We start from the raw sequence: 20,030 nt of genomic DNA on the forward strand, positions 1-20,030 counted from the left end.
AAGAGACATGCAGTGGGTAATGAGAACCAACTCGAGAACCTCTAGCCAAAACCAAGCAACCATGACAGATCTTCCATGACCTATCCTGAAGAGAAACAGAGTAACCAGCATCATGCAACTGACAGACAGAAATCAAGCTCTTAGTGAGCACGGGAACATGTAAAACATCCCTAAGCATAAGAGAAGTCCCATTAGGCAAAGCTAGGTGTATGTCTCCTAGACCAAGAATAGCATAAGTCTGCTCAAGGCCCAAAGAAATGCATCCATCAAACTCCTTGTAAGTAGAGAACCATGCTCTATGTGGAGTAACATGAGAATATGCCATAGAATCCAATAGCCAATCTGAGGCATAGGCCGTATCACTGAGTAAGAAAGTTGTAGGAAAACTAGATGACAGGAGTACATGCTCAACTGCATCATCATGGGTAACTGCATGTACCTCACCACTAGTAGAGTGGTAACACTTGCTGCATCTGTTGTATCTCTGACTCTTTGCTCATGTTGAGTCCGTCTCCGTCTCTGCTGCTCTCTAATCCGTCTAAAGCATTTTCTTTGAACATGCCCAAGCTTCCCACAATGGAAGCAAACATCTGAAGTAGAAGAACTCGTAGAAGACGACAAGGAATCCAAGCCATCATGAATAGGGCTATCCATAGCATTCACGAAGCTCAAGCAGTCAAGGGCTATCCTGACAGAGGGAACCTGCTAATAAAGAAAATCATTTGCAAGTACATCAGTGGTAGAAGCATGCTGCAAAGGCTCATGAAACCTCAATAGACAGGAGGACATAAAGGCATCAACCAAGGATGTAAAAGCTCCCACATGAAGAAGAGTTGTAGCCAACTACATGACATAACCAACCATAGTACGGTAAAGCATAATACATCTGTCATAAGAGCATAGGATATTTAGCCATGAAATCAGCCCATAACCATATGCATACGCATAGCTCTGCAGTACATCATGCCACCTAGGAACATGCAAGTCAAGTAAAGACCGACAAGTGGCAAAGCATCCTACAAGAGTCAAGCTCCAGGAGAAGCCCAAACATCTATACAATAACATCCAAATAAGTGGCTCTGTAAGGTATACAATAGTAGACCATGTGCATAGACGAGTAAGCATACGTAGCATATGCTCTCTAACATGGACAGGCAATAGTAGCCCAACTAGCATAGAAGCTAGACAATAGAGGAGCAAGAAAGCCATAACTGTTTGCCAAACCCAAGCATTGTAAAGTCCACTAATCAACCACGTATCCCGCAACAAATCCAAGAATCACTGAGCAATCAAAGCTCAATCAACCAACTACTAAAGAGTAAAGCAATCACTGCTCATACATCTAGAAGCATCCGCCAAACATAAACCCATATCATCCTGAATAGTCAAGAGCGCCCCATAAACCATAGTCATAGCCAGGCAAAGCATTAAATACCTTGAGTCCCAACAATTTCCATCATGTAAAAGACAGTTCAATCTGAGTAAATTAGTGCTCAATGCAAGCTCAACTTCATGTCCAAATAAAAGACATACATTCCCAAGTCATATAGCATCAATAGGCACCCAGTAGGCATCAGATAGCCATGAGTCATAAGCATTACACACTCAGGAACTATGTGCTGCCCTGTTTCCAGCATGTAAAAACCTGTTAAACTGAGCAAAATGGTCCTCAATCCAAGATCAAATTGATGCCTAACTAAGAAGTAGATATCCCCATATGTATAGGCAGCCACCGAGCACAAATGAGCATCATCTGACCACCTCTACTGATTCTAGACAGGAGGAGTAGGGGGCTACCGTGTATGACAGCATGTGTGTTGTAGGTACTATCAATAATTTGAAGTGGGGAGTGCTTATGTTGGTGATAAGTCCAAGAGCCAATGCTTAGGACACAATAGAGACATTGAAGTCCATTGCTCATGGAATAAGAGAGCTGCCCAAGGAGTAAAAGAGGGGGTTGGAAAAACTCGTGTGCTGCTATAAAAATAGGTGCAGATTCTGCGTAGACCTACTTGGGGGTATTCAGCACATGGCTGATCATCAAGGAGCCCAAGGGGGGCACCAATAGGGGCCAAAGATGGCCTACACAAGCCTCAACCAAGCCATGATAGGCAGTAAGTGAGATAAGAGGGGAGGAGCTGCTAATGGAGTCTGAGATCAAGCTGAAATAGACTTGTAGGCCATCATGTGATGAGGCCTAATGTAGATCCTTGTCCTGGGGTTGTTGTAGGTGTTTGCCAAGGTCGAGGGGTGATGCCAAGAAGCTAAAGAAGGCTCCAGATCAAGTTAGGTAAGCAACCAAGCCCTCCAATGGCTACCACAAGCTCAAACCCTGTTGTGAATGTGTGAGCTGAAAATTGAGTGAGAGAAGAACTCCCATACCTCGTGTCGATGCTGAGAAGAGGTCGGGAAGCGCTTGGAAAAGGACCTGCTCTGATACCGGTTGAAGGGGATGCAATGGGAGTGGAGAAGGAGAAGAGGAAGATGCGGGAGAGACGAGCACACACAATGTAGGTGTTGTCCAACTGAACTGATAACCTTATTGCACTATCATATTTTATATGAATAAAGAATGGGTGGTCACAGTGTACATGGGTAGGCCCAAGGGCCTTTTACCCTAATAAACAGCTCTGATACTAGTTTAGCATCCCAAGGAGTAAGTAGAATCCTCGTGGAAAGAGAAAGTCAGTTCTAGTGGAGTATCAGAAGAGGAGACCACTCCCTTGAAGGAGTCGGATCTATACCTAGAGACAGTCTGTGGGATCTTCATCTGCAAAGTGAAAGGTAAAAAGCAATTAACTTTCATGGATGCTGATGGTACTAAATGTCACTTGAAGGTGGGTACCAATCTTCCAAAAGAGGAGCTATTGATCTTGCACGACGTTTTGAAGAAGAACTTGGACATGTTTGCATGGTCCTATAAAGATCTAAAAGTGATTGATCCATGATGTGTTAGCATCACATCGACCTAGAGCTTGATGCCAAGCCTGGGAGGCAAAGACAGAGGCGCATGAATCCAAATTACTCTACCCTAGTAAAAGCCGAATTGTTGAAGCTACTTGAAGCCAAGTTTATCTATCTAGTGGCCAATAGTGAATCGGTTTCGCTCATTGTAGTAGTACCCAAGAAGAATGGAAAGTTGCGAATTTGTGTGGACTTTCACAAGTTGAATTCCAAGACTAAAAAAGATCATTTTTCTATCCCTTTCACAGACCAACTATTGGACACAGTGGTTGGACATAAACTCTATTCCCTCCTCTTGGATGTATTCAGTTGATACAACCAAGTGCAGATAGCAGAAGAGGATCAATTTAAGACAAACTTTACAATAGAATGGAAAACCTATGCCTATAGAGTAATGCCATTTAGGTTTTGTAGGCATAACACTCCTACTACCTTCCAATGGGTGATAATGGCCGCATTCGAAAATCATCTACATGATCTCATTGAGGTATACATGGATGACTTTTGTGTCTATAGTCTAATCTGTGAGCATTGGGGACACTTGGAGTAGTGCTTTGATACATGTTGAGAATATGGGATCTCTCTCAACCATGAAAAATGCATCTTTGGAGTCTCTTCAGGAGTTTTGTGGGGCCACATTGTCTTTGCACAAGGGATAGCAACAAACTCCACAAAGATTGAGAGCATTGTAGCTTTAATAGCGCCAACTAACCTTAAAAAGTTGAGGGGATTTCTTGGCCATATGGGCTATTACAGACAGTTCATTGCACACTTTGCAACAAAGGCAACCCCCTTGCATAAGCTCCGGAGAAAAGATAAAGAGTTTAGGTGGAGACCACTGATTGTGACGAAGCGTTTCAACACCCTAAAGCAGTGTTTAATTGAAGCACCCATCTTGCAATCTTCCAATTGGATGAAGGAATTCCATGACACACTGACACATCAATAGAAGGGTTAGGTGTAGTTTTATGTCAAAAAGGCTCCTCAAATCTAGATCAATCTATCTATTATGCAAGCTGTAGAGGCGAGCTTAAGCTCAACCGCCAAGACCCATGGATGGCTTATTCTTTCAAGTGTTTCAAGGCGAGCACTAATGGCTACCTCTCACATAGCCGATGCGCTATCTCTCTCTATGAGTGTAGTGAGCTTACCTCCATGTGCGATCGAGTTGCCTCCTCTTCCGAGCACTCCGGTAGCTCCACGATCCAAGTGCAAGCTTCAAGCGAGCTCGATCCTCAAGCACTCCATGCTCCATTGCCGCGAGCAAGAGAAGAGAAGAGAAGAAGAGAGGAGAAGATGGAGAGCTTCTCCACCATGGTCCCTCACCCTCACACACTTGCTCCCTCACACTCTCACACTTCCTCTTTCAAGCACAAGCTCAAGCAAGCAAGAAGAAGAAGAAGAAGATGAGAGCTACTTTTGGCCACACACAAGAATGAGCTTCTTTCACTTTTTGCATTTTATACAAAACCCTAACCCTAATTTCCTTTGGGTAGTCATCTCCTTTTTGGTTCAGGCTTCCTCCAACCCTTCTCCTCCTCTTCCATATTGGCATGGCCTCAACCCATGCCTCTAACCATTTACAATTTGCACGGGTGAAAGCCCGAAGCTCTTTTACAAAATAAATCATGGTGCGCCTTGTAATCTTTTACAAAAGTATTGACTTGCACTTTTTTTTGTGTGCCTCTCTCCTTGATTTAGAACTTTTTTGCACTTCTTGCATTTCAAGATTTTTCTTAGTGCACCTTCATCTTCCATTTCACTTTTGCCTTGGCCTTGTCTTTTGCTTTGGATTTTTCAGATTTTCCACCTTGTTTGTCTAAGGGTTATTATTACTCCCCTCCTAGACGAGTGCCAGTCCCATGGCACTCTCTATCGTAGGTAGTAGACTCAGGCATACACCGAAGACATGGGTGGAAGGGACTACTGTGGTTTGCCTTGGAGGGGTTTTGGTGGTGGTGCGGATGAAGGTTATTGGTAGCACTTTATTGATCTGATTGGTTGGTGATAGGATTTGTTGTAGCTGGTGATAGGGTTGTTCCTTGTTGGGAATGGCACTCATGGCTGGCATAGGTGTTGGTGTTCTGGGGATTCTGTGTGTGACTATTCTTTGGTGGGCTTGCATGATGATAAAGGACAAGAGTTTAGAGTTGAGTGTTGATGAAGAGCTGACGGTACTTTCGTTGGAGTCTTCAATACTTGCAATTGAAAACCTCTCATATGGTCTCTCCCTAGGGGTTAGTGCTAGTCTTCTTATCGTGCACGAGACGTAGTTTGATTAGTTTTGGAGACAGGTTGAACTCTAAGCACAAGCCGAGAGTATTGTCCTACACTTGAGGACCCAAATTGTGTATAGATTGCGGTGTAGATATTATGTGAGTGCATGTGCATATTTAGATATTACATAGTTAGAAGACTGGTAGTATGGTTCCTCATAGCAGTGGTGGATGAAGCAAGGGTTCAATGGGGTGGAAAAAATTATTGATGTTGAGGAGAAGTACACTTGAAGGCTGCTTGAGAAATTATTTGTGATTTTGATAAATGATGTAGCATAATTGAGCTCATTAACGCCTAGCTTTTGGTAGTTGATGGCTACTTGTAGTGTTTGAAGAGTATGGTGTACTTTCCATGGTCTTTCGTGCCTTGCTCACCACTATTGATTGCGATGGTACTGAGATGGAGTGCGAAAAAAAATCGTGCAAATGGTTTAGGGTGACACGTATAGGTGGGACAAGCTCCCTAGGTATGTCCTACCCTTGATGTGCCCTGAGCAATTGTGGGGGATGTGTAAAGGGCTAGGGGACTAAGGATGGAGCCAGTCGACCAAGGTCACTAGACATACCTAATTTGAGGATCCCTATGTGCTGTGTTGTGATTGTGGGTATCTTTTTTTTCTTTTCTTTTTGTTTTTTCTTTTTCTTTTTTGGGATAAAATGAGTACAATTAATGCAATATGTTGAGGCTATTAGCCATTCATTTGGATTGAGAAATGTCGAGATCCAAAGGTTGTGAAAAATGGATATTACAAAGATGATTGAGTTACTAGCCTTGATGCTAGAGGAACAATTGTTGAGATGAAGAGATATACTTGAGATTTGCAAACCTCTTTGTAACATGTGAGACATCGGAACAGTTGAGGTAGCAATTGTAGTGAGTTGTGCATGGACAAGGAACAAAGCATTTGGCAAATTGAATCTTGGTTGATGAAGAAATATTTGTCATTGTTGAGAGCGTGGCTCCTACCCGGATGTAGAGTTTGGCCAAGAAAGAGAGAGTAACAAACGACTATGCTTTAGGCCATGCTCAAATGCAATGTGTGCTTTCTGCAGGGGTGATTTTCTCTTCCAGTGGGGCTTCTGTCATGGCTCTTTGTTTCTTGGTATTTTTGTCACTTTCTCCATAATGGTTCTTTGTGTGGTTACACATTAGAAAAAGAGAACGCTAAGGCCCAACCAAGCACATCAATGGCGCGACTGACCTAGTTGAGAGTCCTGAGTCTTTAAAGGATACACCTCAATTTCCCAAGAAAAAGAGAAGAAAACAATGGTAGTTGCAAGTGGCTATAGACTCTAAGAAGATTGAGATAAAGAGTGCCGAAGAGCTAAGGAATAAAGCATAGAGTCCACCCACCAATGAACCCATTGCCATCTCTCCTAACGAGCGGTGAAACCTTAGACATATCTATTACCATCAATGGTTGCTTGCAACTCTCCATCCACTGATAGTAGAACTTACATTGACCAATCAAGAGTGGATACAACACTATCACAATAGGTTGACGAAACTATAATAGTCACATCTAAGGAAAACCATGACACAATAGCAACAAAGCCTCAAGAGAAATATGAAAACCCGAGGATATAAGCAATCCTAGCATTGACCAATCTTGCTCATCTAGGCGTAAGCCCCCAACTATGCTAAAGCCTAGGGAAACTCCCAAAACCTTACATGAGATAGCAGTCGAGCAAGCTCTCATCAAACATAGAAGTGTTAGAGAGTGCTTGACCAAGTTGGATGCTAAACTCAAATTATTCGCACGTGCCTACGTCCTTTCGGACATGGGCACATTCCCTAGGGAGCAACTTGAGGAATATTTGTCATATCCGCTATCCTGGGAAGAGCAAGAATATCTTAACGAGCACTATGACAAGCTCCTACATAAACACATGCAACTCATCTCTAATGAGGAAGCTGATGAACTACGCTTAAGTGTGATATTCAACGAAGTGCTTTGCCAACCAAATCTCTTAAGTCAATTTGAAAAACATTGGTTTGAAAACCATGCTAAAATGGCTGAACTTGGAGCCCAAATTATCTAGATTATGACAGTCTCAGAGGAGCCAAAATGGCAGTCTCAAAGAGACCCAACCTATGTGGCGCCAACTTCCTTTTAAGTACTAACTACTGTTCAGGGTATGGACTTTGCTAGAACTAGCCAAGAGAACTCTCTGATTGATAAAATTCTCACTAAGGAGGAGCTACATGTTGCTAGTAGACTCTGACAAGGTATCATGCTACTCGATGTTGCAAAATATCTATTGTTATTGAGTAGGCTACCATGATTACTAGATATGCATGCCACACTCCAGTGCAATCCTGAGTTATACAATTGGTTTTTATCCTCATGAAGTGACATGGATTCATAAACATGTATATAAATAAACAATGTGTTTTGTGACTATGTATAAATAATACCAAAAGAAGCAATGCCTACACACACAGAAGTAATGATAATCAAGCGCATGTGATATGCATCAAAATCAACACTATGGGATTCAGATAAGTGATGTCTTTTTGAGCTACACTTTTTCATTATGGTTGAAGCATATGACTTGCATGTACTCTCATGAGTTGCAAGTGAAACAAGACGACACAAGACTCTGTAGAAAAGCGTTCAATGTCCAAGTCACCACAAGACCACTCATGGGACATAGCTGCGACCTGTTGAACAACCTCGCTAGGTTGTGAGGGTATAATTGCCTCTCTTTTAGGAGAGTCTAGCTCTTTAGCTAATTCCCCTTTGTTTAGCCCCTCATTTGATTGCATTGACATTTGCTCTTGGTCAGGTGTTTGCTCTAGACTCTTGTTCTTACCCATTGAAACATGTCTCCATTGCTTCTTATCAGAGTAGGTGTTGTGTTTAGAGCTATTTTTCTCTCGCTTTGGAGGTTCAGGTGACTTTAGCGTAGAACTAAGAGACGGTTTAGGGTTCCTATCATGTAGGCTTGGATAAACCAGTTGAAGAAGTCAAGGTTCGTATTGATGGGAAGCATAGAGATCTAGGATTGCAGGGACTTGAGTGAGGCAGAAGACATATGTGCTAACACTAAGTACCATGCTCCCTACTCCTAGCTTGCTAGCCACATGTAGATCTTCTTCTAGAAGCAATTTATCATACAAGAGATGTTTTTGGATAGTGGCAGAAAGTTGAACCTCATGGACCGTTGCCAACACTCTTAATGAGGTCGGGGCAACGTACATGGGATCATGTATTGATGTCCAAAGGGCTTTCCTTTCCTCAGCGAGTGTCATTAGTTGGTGGCCAATTTTGGATGCTAAACTCTGGTTGAAGTACCATTTCTACACAAAGTTACCTTGTCCTTTCCCTTTTTGTTTGATTGCTTTGAGCTTTTCCTTGTTTTCTCACATTGAGCAATATAGAGTGAGGGTATTAAGCACAATTCTCTAGCTGTGGCTTTCGGGATGTCCTTAATGAATAGGTTGTTGCTCATCCCAAGTTGTTAGGGATTCGGCTATGAGCTTTTTGTGCTCTAGTGTTGGTCTTTTGATGTCCACATAGACATATACATGTGTAATGCTTGTTAGCTTATGATCAAGCTTCATCATACGCTTCATCTCTGGTTCATTGGTCAAATGTGCTATCTCTTTGGCAAAATCTTCAAGAGATTTCTCCTCAAGACTAGGCTTTAGGTGCTTTGGAAGTGCTGGAGGTTTCAAGGATGTTGGTTGTGACATCTCTTCCATAGGTGAATTGCTGAGGACATGTTTCACAAGGGGCATCATCACGGCCAAAGGCTGTGACTGCTATGATTCCTAATTTGAAGTAGTAGCAGCTAGTTTTGTGGGATAGCTCTTGTTGGTAGATTGCGGTGTCAAGTCCTTAGGTAGATTAGAAGTGGTCATGTCTTTTGTTGCCCTTTGCATATTCACTTGTGCAGATCGTGCAAGCATTAGTTGAGCTGGTCATGGTGGATTGCACATGCATATCCTTAGGTTGAGAATTAGGGGTGGTGTCATGTCCCACATCTTGGACATTTGGAATCTTAGATGGAGATAGAGATTGGGATTGGGATTGGGATTGGGATTGGGATTGAGTAGGTGCACTTGCATTGTTGTTGTGGTTCTTGTGTCTATTTAAGGAAAGAGGGTGTAGGAGATTTGGGACTCCTAGGTGGACTTGGCACTAGTGAGAAGATTTGCTCATGATTGTTAGATGATTTTGCCATTTGCTTTGTTGAGCAATCAAACTTATCATGAGCAATGTTGCACCTGTGGTGTTCATTATCCTCTTGGGAAGTCAAAGGCTCCTTGGGCACTAGTGGTCTTTGTGCATACTTGACGGTTACATTTGATATCGGCTTGTTAAGCATGCTAGGCTGAGGATCTACCTTTCGAATAGTCATGTTTGGTTTCATGATTTCAATCGTGAGGGGCTCAATCACTCCAACGTTGTTGACTCGAGAATTGGATTTTCATTTAGATTTCCTCCTATGCTTCTTTGCTTTTGATATGTTCTAGCGGCCTTCAGCTACTAATAGAGGTGGTTTAGCATGGGATTTCGGTACCCAAATCCATCGATTACTTGCATAATACCCTTGAACATGTAGCAACACTTTGGATATCCATTGCAGCGTTATGCTGGCTCTCCATCGATACCTTGGTCTATAAGACTTGGGCTTCTTTTGTGGTCTTCTACGATATTTGTAAGTCCAAAGTCTATCCTTGGCATTGTCTCTTGACCTTCTTGTTTCAAGACTGGCCTTGCTCACTAGTTCTCTCTATTCAACATGCGCTTGTATCAACTCTTTCAACAAGTCCTTGCTCTTGTTACCGGGCTTGCTTGGTATGTCAGAATATTCCTTATCTTTCCCTCGAGGTTTGATGAGGTCAGCCTTGCTAAAGGTTGTGATTATCCTCACACGCAATAGTGTCAAGTGTATCCTCTGTGCTACATAATTAGCCTCACACTTCGTCACCCTTTTGAAGGGTCTTCTTAGGAGGGTTTCCTCTCCACAATTTGCACTATTTGGAGGAACATGGAACAAGATATGCAAGCTTTCAGTTTCAATAGTTACAAGGAACTTGCACTTCCCTATAAGTGCTCATGGGTGTCTCCTATAAGGATCAAGAGTTGCATTAGTCGGTGTGAGCTCTGGTTGGCCTAGTAGGGTCCATGCTTCATAGGTCAAGATATTAAAATTTGCTTCTTTATCGATGAGAGTATCAACAATGTGCTCTCTTTTTGTGGTGAGTTTGACTCTAAGATAAGCAAGCACTACTATGTCTTCATCTTTCAGGTCTTGGCTTATGAGTTCAAGCCTTTTGATACATGCCTTTGAGTCCCCAACATCACAATTAGATGTGGATTCTCTACTACTAATGTCTTGGATTGTCTGTGTAGTGCCGTTCAAGGTGCATCTATTGTCAAGATTGTCATGTCTAGTCATCCTCGTAGTTGTAGCTTGATATTGTTGCATTTCACTTTGACTAGATGCAATTCGAATGCAACATATACATGTTTTTGTGGTGTGGCATTTTTGCCCTTGTTGGCTAGATTGGCCCAATGAGGCTCTAGGGTCTCTATTTGTCTTTGTTCAGGTATGGACTTTTGGTTGTTGTTTTGCAAGTGAGAATCTATGCTTCTGCAGAGCCATTACTACACTAGGATCTAATTTGGAGGACCTGTCACGGTGCATGTTTTCTCTCCAGCCTACTTGGGGGAGGTGTGTTTGCCCCCTCCGCGAGGGTCCAAGGGGAGGGGGGGGAGCAGCCCCCCTCATTTCGCAAGGCCGTTATGCTAAGCACCATGCGCGATTTGAAGGACCATTTGTAGCTAAGTTTTGAACTACTTACTCTAGATTTCAGCCCAGTGATAGATCTATGATGTGCTTTCGACTCTATACGGTCTCTAGGTCAGTTTTAGAGGTTAGATGTGTCAAATTTGTATTCTGTTTACCTATTCAATTTTGATAGTTTTTTATTCGATTCTTAGAGGTCCGATTCTCAGGAGTCCGATTATCAGAGTCAGACGTCCAATTTTTGGTTGGTCCAATAATCAATTGATTGGACGGTCCAAGTTTGAGTGGTCTGTGGTCCGATTCTGGTGGTTTGATTATGGGTTGGTCCAATTTTTGTGTGTCCAATTTTCGTGCGTTTGATTTTGGGAGTTTGATTTTAGGAATCAAACGTTTGATTTGAGAGGTAGCTAATTCTAGATGGTCCAATTTTTCTGTTCTATTATGGGATGTCCAATTTTTGAAATCGGATAGGATATGTCCGATCGGCAAACATGATGGGTTGGTCTGAGTGTCCGATTCTTGGAATCAGACCCCTACGGACCGTGTCCGATTTTGTCGGTACCCAAATAGCGGCAATGAAAATCGTTCCGAGGAACGATTTTTGGCCACGCCCACAAGCAGGATTCTCTAGAATCCAAGGGTAGATACATAGAAAGGTTTCTACACACCTGATCCCAACAAAAAACTCCTGTGGCCACAAGCTCCAAGTATTTCACAAGCTCTCTCTCTCTCTCTCTCTCTCTCTCTCTCTCTCTCTCTCTCTCTCTCTCTCTCTCTCTCTCTCTCTCTCTCTCTCTCTCTACTGCAGAACGTGAAAATGAGGTCTTCCTTTGCTTCCCCAAGGTCTTAAACCCTTGTTGGGCTCAACCTTACTCTTCCAAATCACTCATTGTGTGATTCTAACACCTCTAAGCACTCTTTTTTCCCATTTTTTTTCCTATTTGGACATGTTTCACAGTAGAAACCCTAATGCTTGTTTTGCTTTTCTTCTTTGTTTTTTCCTACCCTAATGCATCCAAATCACAAAGTAAATACTTACACTACTCCAACCTGCTTTTCCAAATCCAAAAAACCAAAAACTTACTTGCTAAGGAGATCAAATACCTCTTCAAAATCCCCCGCTTTCTACTTATCTACCTCAAGCACCAATTCAAGGAAAAGCCTACTTCAATGCTTGATTCAGAGGATGCAAGCACTCAAGGCTTGAATCCGTTGGTCCCAGCAATGGAACTAAAATATAGAGGCAAGTTCAAGCTTAACTGCCAAGACTCAGAAGAACTGTTTATTCTTTTAAGCATTTCAAGCAGATTACTAATGGCTACCTCTCATATAGCTGACACGCTATCTCTCTCTACAAGTGTAGTGAGCTTATTTCCATGTCCGATCAAGTTGCCTCCTCTCCTGAGCACTCCCGTAGCTCCACGATCCAAGTGCAAGCTTCAAGCAAGCTCAATCCTCAAGCTCCAGGCTCCAAGCTCCATTGCCGCGAGCAAGAGAAGATAAGAAGAGAGGAGAAGATGGAGAGCTTCTCCACTACGGTCCCTCACCCTCACACACTCACTTCCTCACACTCTCACACTCCCTCTCTCAAGCACAAGCTCAAGCAAGAAAGAAGAAGAAGAAGAAGAAGAAGAGAGCTACTTTTGGCCACACACAAGAATGAGTTTCTTCCTTCACTTTTTGCCTTTTATATAAAACCCTAACCCTTATTCCCTTTGGGTGGTCATCTCCTTTTTGGTCTTTGTTTGGCCCATTCCTTGAACCCTTCTCCTCCTCTTCCCTATAGGCATGGCCTCAACGCATGCCTCTAACCATTTACAATTTGCATGGGTGAGAGCCCAACGCTCTTTTACAAAATAAATCATGGTGCGCCTTGCGCTTTTTTACAAAAGTATTCACTTGCACTTTTTCTTGTGTACCTCTCTCCTTGATTTAGGATATCTTTGCACTTCTTGTGTTTCTAGATTTTTTTTGATGCGCCTTTGTCTTCCATTTCACTTTTGCCTTGGCCTTGTATTTTGCTTTAGATTTTTTGAATTTTCTGCCTTGTTTGTCTAAGGGTTAACATAAGCCGAAAAGTAACTAATTGAGAAAGAAACTACACAATGACGAAGCTCGAATGCCTACCAATGATATTTTCCTTGGAGAAGTTTTGACATTACTTGTTGTCGACACACTCCAAATTCTATGTGGACCGTGAGGTTCTATTCTTTTTTATGAACAAAGCAAATGTGAAAGGCCGAATGATGAGATGGCTCCTTCTATTCTAGGAGTTTGACTTTGAAGTGGTTATCAAACCTGGTCACTCCCATGTATTGACTGATCATCTATCGTGAATCCCTCAGAGTGATAAAGAGGAGCAGGATGACCCAAACCTCCCTAATGCTTCCCTCTTTCTGGTTGAAATTGTAACCCCATGGTATGTAGACATAGCCAATGTCTTGGCTACTCAACAATATCCTCCTCTATCACTAGCTGTGAGAAGAATAAGCTTTTATTGGAATCAACCCCATACACCCTGTTAGGTGATGCTTTGTACAAGAGAGGCAAAGATAAAGTGTTGTGTAGATGTGTTGCAAGAGACAAGATTGGAATAGTTTTAAAAGCATGCCATGATGAGCCATGTGGTGAACATTTCGCAAGAGAAGTGATAGCCGAAAAGTCCTTGCTTACAGGATAATAGTGGCCTACATTACACAAAGATACCTATGATTATTGCAAATGTTGTGACGCTTGTCAATGGATTGGAAAGCCTTCCAAAACTAGTGCTATGCCATTATAGCCCATCCTTTCCCTAAAATTGTTCGAGAAATGGGGAATCAACTTTGTTGGCCCATTGATATGCCAATTAGAAGAAAGCAGAATAGATACATTTTGTTATGTACTTACTATGTGATGAAGTGGTGGGAAGCCAAAGCTCTTAAGTGAGATGATGGCAACAACGTGGCTTTGTTCCTATATGAGAATATCATCACCCATTTTGGCAATTCCTTAGAGCTATTAGGTGACAGAGGTACTCAATTCCTCAACAAGATTATTGAAGAATTGACATAGTTGTACAATATCTGTGATTACAAGTCCACATTGTACTATCGTAGAGCCAATGGCCAAGTTGAAGTTACCAATCGCATCCTTGGTTCAATCATGACAAGAACGATTGCTGCACATCACTGTGATTAGGACGATCAACTTACAAAGGCCCTCTCGGTGTACAAAACCTCCCATAAGGCTACTATAGAACAAACACACTGGTGTATGGTATAGAAGCCATTTTTCCTATTGAATTAGACCTACCCTGTCTGCGTATGGCTATCATGGAATGCCTAGGTGATAATGAGTCCCTGTAACACCATCTCCTACACTTGGAATGTCTAGATGAGACTCGCAAGATAGCCCTACAGTGTATGGAAGCCACATAGGCGAGATGAAAGGTTTATCACGACAACTTCATCAAGCATAAGGAATTTAAGGAAGGTGACTTAGTCTTGGCCTATGACTTGAGATTTGGCAAGTTCTTAGGAAGACTACAATAGGATTGGATGGGCCCCTATAAGATACTTGCTGTCAACCCTAATGGCTATGTCCAAGTGCAAGTCATCGATACCATAGATCAATTGATTCCTTAGTTGATCTTCCAAGATGCAGTTCCAAAGCCGCCTCCCTTGGTGTGCTGTATCTTGTAACTCCATCAGTGGATCTGACTCCTATAGCAGCAGATGACATCTTTCATATGCAATTAAAAGTTCAAATCTATTGGCTACCTCCCTGGGTACACCTCTTCATCACCCGACATAAGTGGACATCATCAACTAGATGAAGCCACTCTTCATCTACAATCTCTTGAGTGAGGTGAGATTTTATCCTAACTGGATGTGGTTGTGAGTATGACTGTTCTTTGTATTTATAAGAAGAGTGTAAGATAACGGGTGGGGTGAGTGACATGTCCTTGCCCTTTTAAACCAAATGAGAGGTGAGATATGTGAATGGAGTGTTGCACACATAGGTTGGGCCTCTCATGGACAATGCACAATATGTTCTTATGCATGGCACTATAAGGCTTCACAGCCTTCCTTCTCACGTATGCTGACACAGGGCGTGATGCACTACTATACCATAATTTGTGCACAAGGCATACGACCTTCGTATCAATGGGTATTAGAAATCGGGTTGCTCTCCTATATCTATCAATAGAGTATGAGACAAAGGGGGGGGACTAAGCATGATTGCTTTTCCTTTCATCAATTGAGAGGTGAGGATTGAGGGACGTTATGACAATTAGCATCAAGCACGTTTTTGTTTCCCTATTCACACACGAGATGGGCCTCCGCCATCACTATCCACACATGACTCTATTCGAACACTGCACTTCAAGGCTCCTTGGCCTTCCTTCTTGCACTCATGCCATATGGGTTGGGACGACGTACTAATGCACCATCAACTATGCATGCTGGCATACTTCTTTTGAGCCATCCCTTTTTTTGATTTCTAAAATGGGTGTAAGATATGGGTTTCAATCATTCTCCTCGAGTGATGTGAGATCTGGGGTGAGTGACCAATCTATCATTCCATCATGAATGACATTTGAGATTGAGTGTTGCACTTTTCACCATTGACGGCTTATCAAATCTTCATTGACAATGCTACCTCCTTGGGTGCTACTGCATAGTCCCTGCCATGTTAAAACTGTGTTGCGATGAGTCTTGGTACCTCTTGTGGATGATTTTGACTCTCCAGTGTGTATTGACAATCTACATCAACCAATTGAATGTGCCAAGTGTTTCTAACCCTACCTCTTGCATTCATTTATGTGTATATCATGTTTTAAGTGTGGGGACATATGGGTGTTGGGAGTAAAGGTACCTCTGCCTAGCTGCCCGTGTATTACTACAATGTGACAGTACCCGCACCTACACACTGCAGGTAGCAGGTGCCTATTACTATCACTTCATTCTTTATTCTTTCAGTGACATTTGAATAAAGGGAAGGCCGGTCACACATTGTGACTATTGGGGTTCCCACATTGTGTGTGTGTGTCTCTCTCTCTTGCTCTTGCTCCTTCCACCATAGCTCTTGCTCTTGCTCATCCTTCCACTTCAAGGCTTGCCTCCCTTCAATTGGTATTAGAGCCTTCTTCTTTGTGAGCTCCGTCACACTCTCAACTTCCATTTGAATACCTACAGTAGTCATCTCTTTGTTGGCAGCCATAGTCACTCTGTTCGTGCTTCCTATCAGTTACATTCTTCTTGGGCACTCTTTGAGCCTTCTCGAGTAAGTTGGAGCAACCCCCATAGCCCTCACCTTGCTACTGCAGCATCATGTCATGTGGAACATGCCCTTTTTTAGAAGTAGCTCACATTTTTCATCTCTCACAGTATATCTTCTTCATTGGGCAGTTATACAAGTACTTATACACTTGGTTTTGATGTTAAATATGGTATTACAAATAAATAACACATTTATCCACATATTATTCTCCTTGTGACTACTGCAAAAAGAGTGATCATCCAACCCATCTGTGTTTCAAGTGGCGTTTTATTTGAAATCATAATAGAGCATATATTGCTACACATGATGACACTACTGAAGAAGCAAATTGTGTGAGTTCTTCTATCTCTTAGGATACTTTATATTCGTGATGGATCTGTTTTTTTATTGATTTTGGTGCTATGGGAAACATGACATATCCATCCCGATGGTTACATAATTATCATTCTATTCTTGTCAAGAAATTGGTTTATCGGTGATGACACAACCTATCAAGTCAAAGATATAGGTGATTTATATCTCGGTACTCTTTCTTCAACAAGAATTCTACGTGGAGTTCTACATGTCCCAGATCTACAAAGGAATCTTCTTTCAGTTGCAAGAGGGAGTGTGTACTTACAGTGTGGTGCATTGTGCTTATGCTAGTGGAACTTGGAGCTAGGTCAAGCCTGGGTGTTGTCCCACACTTGAGGACCTAGTTTGTGCATAAGGAAGGTGTGCTGGGTGTGGCTTAGGGAGACAGGTCTAACCATAGGCGCTCTAGGTATGTCATGCCCTTGATGTGCTCTAAGTGTGATGTGGGGAATCAAAACGGGTGTCTATTTTAACTAAGGTTCGATGACTAGAAATACAGGGAAGCCCTCTATTTGATGCTTCTATGGCCAACTTTGTTGGTCTTATGATGCCCGGTTATGCTGAAGTGATGTCTACACATATGGGGATGCTATGCCTGTGTTATGGGTTGGATTTGGAGTTGATTTTGGTATTGAAATAGCTTGGTTTGATAGTATATTCACTGTTGCTACATACAATAGAGTTAAACCTCTTTTTTTATGTGCCTATTGCTTCTGGCTATGATTCGGGTGTTCTATATGCACTCTTCATGTGTACTATTGATGCAAGTACATTGGTATATCATATGCCCATGATTTGAGGTGGCTCTGAGCTTCATTTGAGGACTGATTTACTCAGTTTTGACAGTGAATTTATTGTTGTAATAACCACAGTTGAAGCCTATTTGGTCATTGTATGCCCTACCTATTGGTCACAGGTGCTTCTCGGGTGACTCATATGACTATAGGGATGTATATGGAGGTTGGCACATGTCTTGTATTTCTCTAGAATGCAAGCTCCATCTTGGTTGGCATTTGATTGACATTGGTCTATAGTGGCATGCTTTGTGGCAATCATTATGCCTATGGTCTATGCTTGACCCTTCGGTACATGCTTTGATGCATATGTCAGAAATGCATGCTCCTTACATTGTCTGTGTTTGATTGCCACTTGGAGCTTGAGTTGGGTGTTCATTTGCATAATTTGAAGCTCTTGGATGCGTATTTGGGTTGTCAGAGATTTGACATTGACTATTACATGATGTACTAGATGTTATAGGTGATGCTTGACCGGTCCCTTGCTCTGGATGCTCCATTGATATACGGTCTTGGCTCCATGATGCCTTATGCATTCACATGCTACCTTTGAGCTTGGTTGCTCGATTGACATTGATCTTTTTGCCAGTGGGAGCTTCATGATACTTCTGGATAGTGCAGAGTTGTGGTTCATGCAGTTGAGCTTCTTGAGTAGATGAGATTGGGATCTCTTACATGTCTATGCTCTTGATAGATACTTGTCTGCATTAGATGCTTTTGGGCTGATTTGATCCATCTTCTCTTTGAGCATTTACCAACCTTTGTGAGGTATTTTGGTGTTTGGCTCATGGTTCTTGGCTGTTACAGTGTTTGTTATATTCTCACTTCATTCAGGATCTAACCTGGCAGTCATATTTGACTTTGGATCAATGTTAGCTCATTGTTTGCTCTCTTTTTCTCACTGCTATGATTTATTAAAACAAGTTGTTTTATGTGGACTGTGATGTATTTATTGAGCTTAATCATGCCATTTGATGTACTTTTGGTACTGTTTGGTGGACATCTAGTCATTTTAGTAGTTTCTCTTATTTTCAGCTTGTTTTGGCAGTGGTTTTGGCCAGTTTACTGCCAATTACAATAGGCTATTTTCTACATAGTCTACCTCTGCTTGACTCATTATGGCTAGTCATCTCAAAGATATGGCTTTGTTTGACATTGTCAAGTTGGATGGCACCAACTATGGCTACTGGAAGTCTCAAATATGGTAGGTTTTGGTACATAAATTGTAGATTAAGCCACTGAGAAACAAAGGTATTAAATTCAAGAACATGGATAATGATAATTGGGCTGATTTATATGCACTATGCAAGTCCATTATCATTTTATCACTCTTTGAAGAGGTCCACAATAATGTTGTTGAAGATGAAGATCAGAGTGCATGGAATTTATGGAAAAAGATTCAAGAACTTTATGCAAAACCAGAGCCCTACTTCGCAGATGTATTGGCTTAAACAATTGATGGATCTACGCTTGAAGGAGGGGACCCCATTGTCTGCTCACTTTAGCAAGTTTCATTCTATCATGAAGATTTTGCTTCAACAGGGTATTGAGTTTCAGGTATTTGCATCCTTTGTTTCTGCTTGGCACTTTACCTGAGTCTTGGGATGTATTTTACACATTGCGATGATTTGTACCAACAAACTTGATGGACTGAAATTGAAAGATGTAGAGAGTGCTCTTTTGACTAAAGAAATTAACAGGAAAAACAATGATGCTTCTAATAGTTCACATGCTTTATCCATTAGAGGTGGTAGAAGTGGTAAGAAAGATAATGATCGTCATGGGAATGACTCTCATAAGTCTTGGTCTAAGTCATGTGGATGTAGCAAGTCCCATGGACGTAAGTCTGATAATACATGCCATTATTGTGGGAAAGCAGGACACATACGGCCATAGTGTCATAAGATACACGATGATAAGCATAAAGAAAAGTGGAAAAAAAAGGTGTAGGAGAAATCCGATGATCGTAGCATTATACTTGCAAAGTCTAGCATAAAGATTGGGGAGATAAGTGTCATGCAGTAGCCTGAGGAGTCTGATGGTGACTACATCTTAGTAGCCTCTTCATGTGATGCCCCTCAATTGACCAAGGCTCAATCTATGCATGCCAAGTGTTGGCTCTTGGATTCAGGTCTATCTTTCATGTGAACCCCTACTATGAGTGGTTTCATACCTATCACAGTGTATTTTGTATTATGCGCTTAGGTGATGATGATCGGTCTCTTGCTATTGTTGGCATTGGGGATATCACTGTACAGTTTCCCTCTGGTAGCACTTTTATTCAGCATAGTGTACATCATGTACCCACACTGACTAAAAGCCTTATGTCTATCGGGCAGCTTGATGATGTAGGTTATCATAAATGCCTTGGTAATTTTGCATGGAAGATAACTCGTGGTAGGCTTGTTCTTGCAAAGAGGTGCCAAGTATGGTAGCCTCTACCCCTTGGTTGTATCTAGTACTATTGACCATGTTTTGTCATTGGGTTCTATCCCACATGTATCTCTCTGGCATGATCGTCTTGGGTATATGTCGCTTAAGGGTATGAAAATGCTTAGTGCTTTGTAGTATCTTCCACCTTTTGACTACTCGCATTTTGAGTCGTGTGATCCTT

This window comes from Lygodium microphyllum, chromosome 11 (genome assembly GCF_053477565.2).
Source record: "Lygodium microphyllum isolate KBCC chromosome 11, Lygodium_microphyllum_v1.1.10, whole genome shotgun sequence".
NCBI lineage: Eukaryota > Viridiplantae > Streptophyta > Polypodiopsida > Schizaeales > Lygodiaceae > Lygodium > Lygodium microphyllum.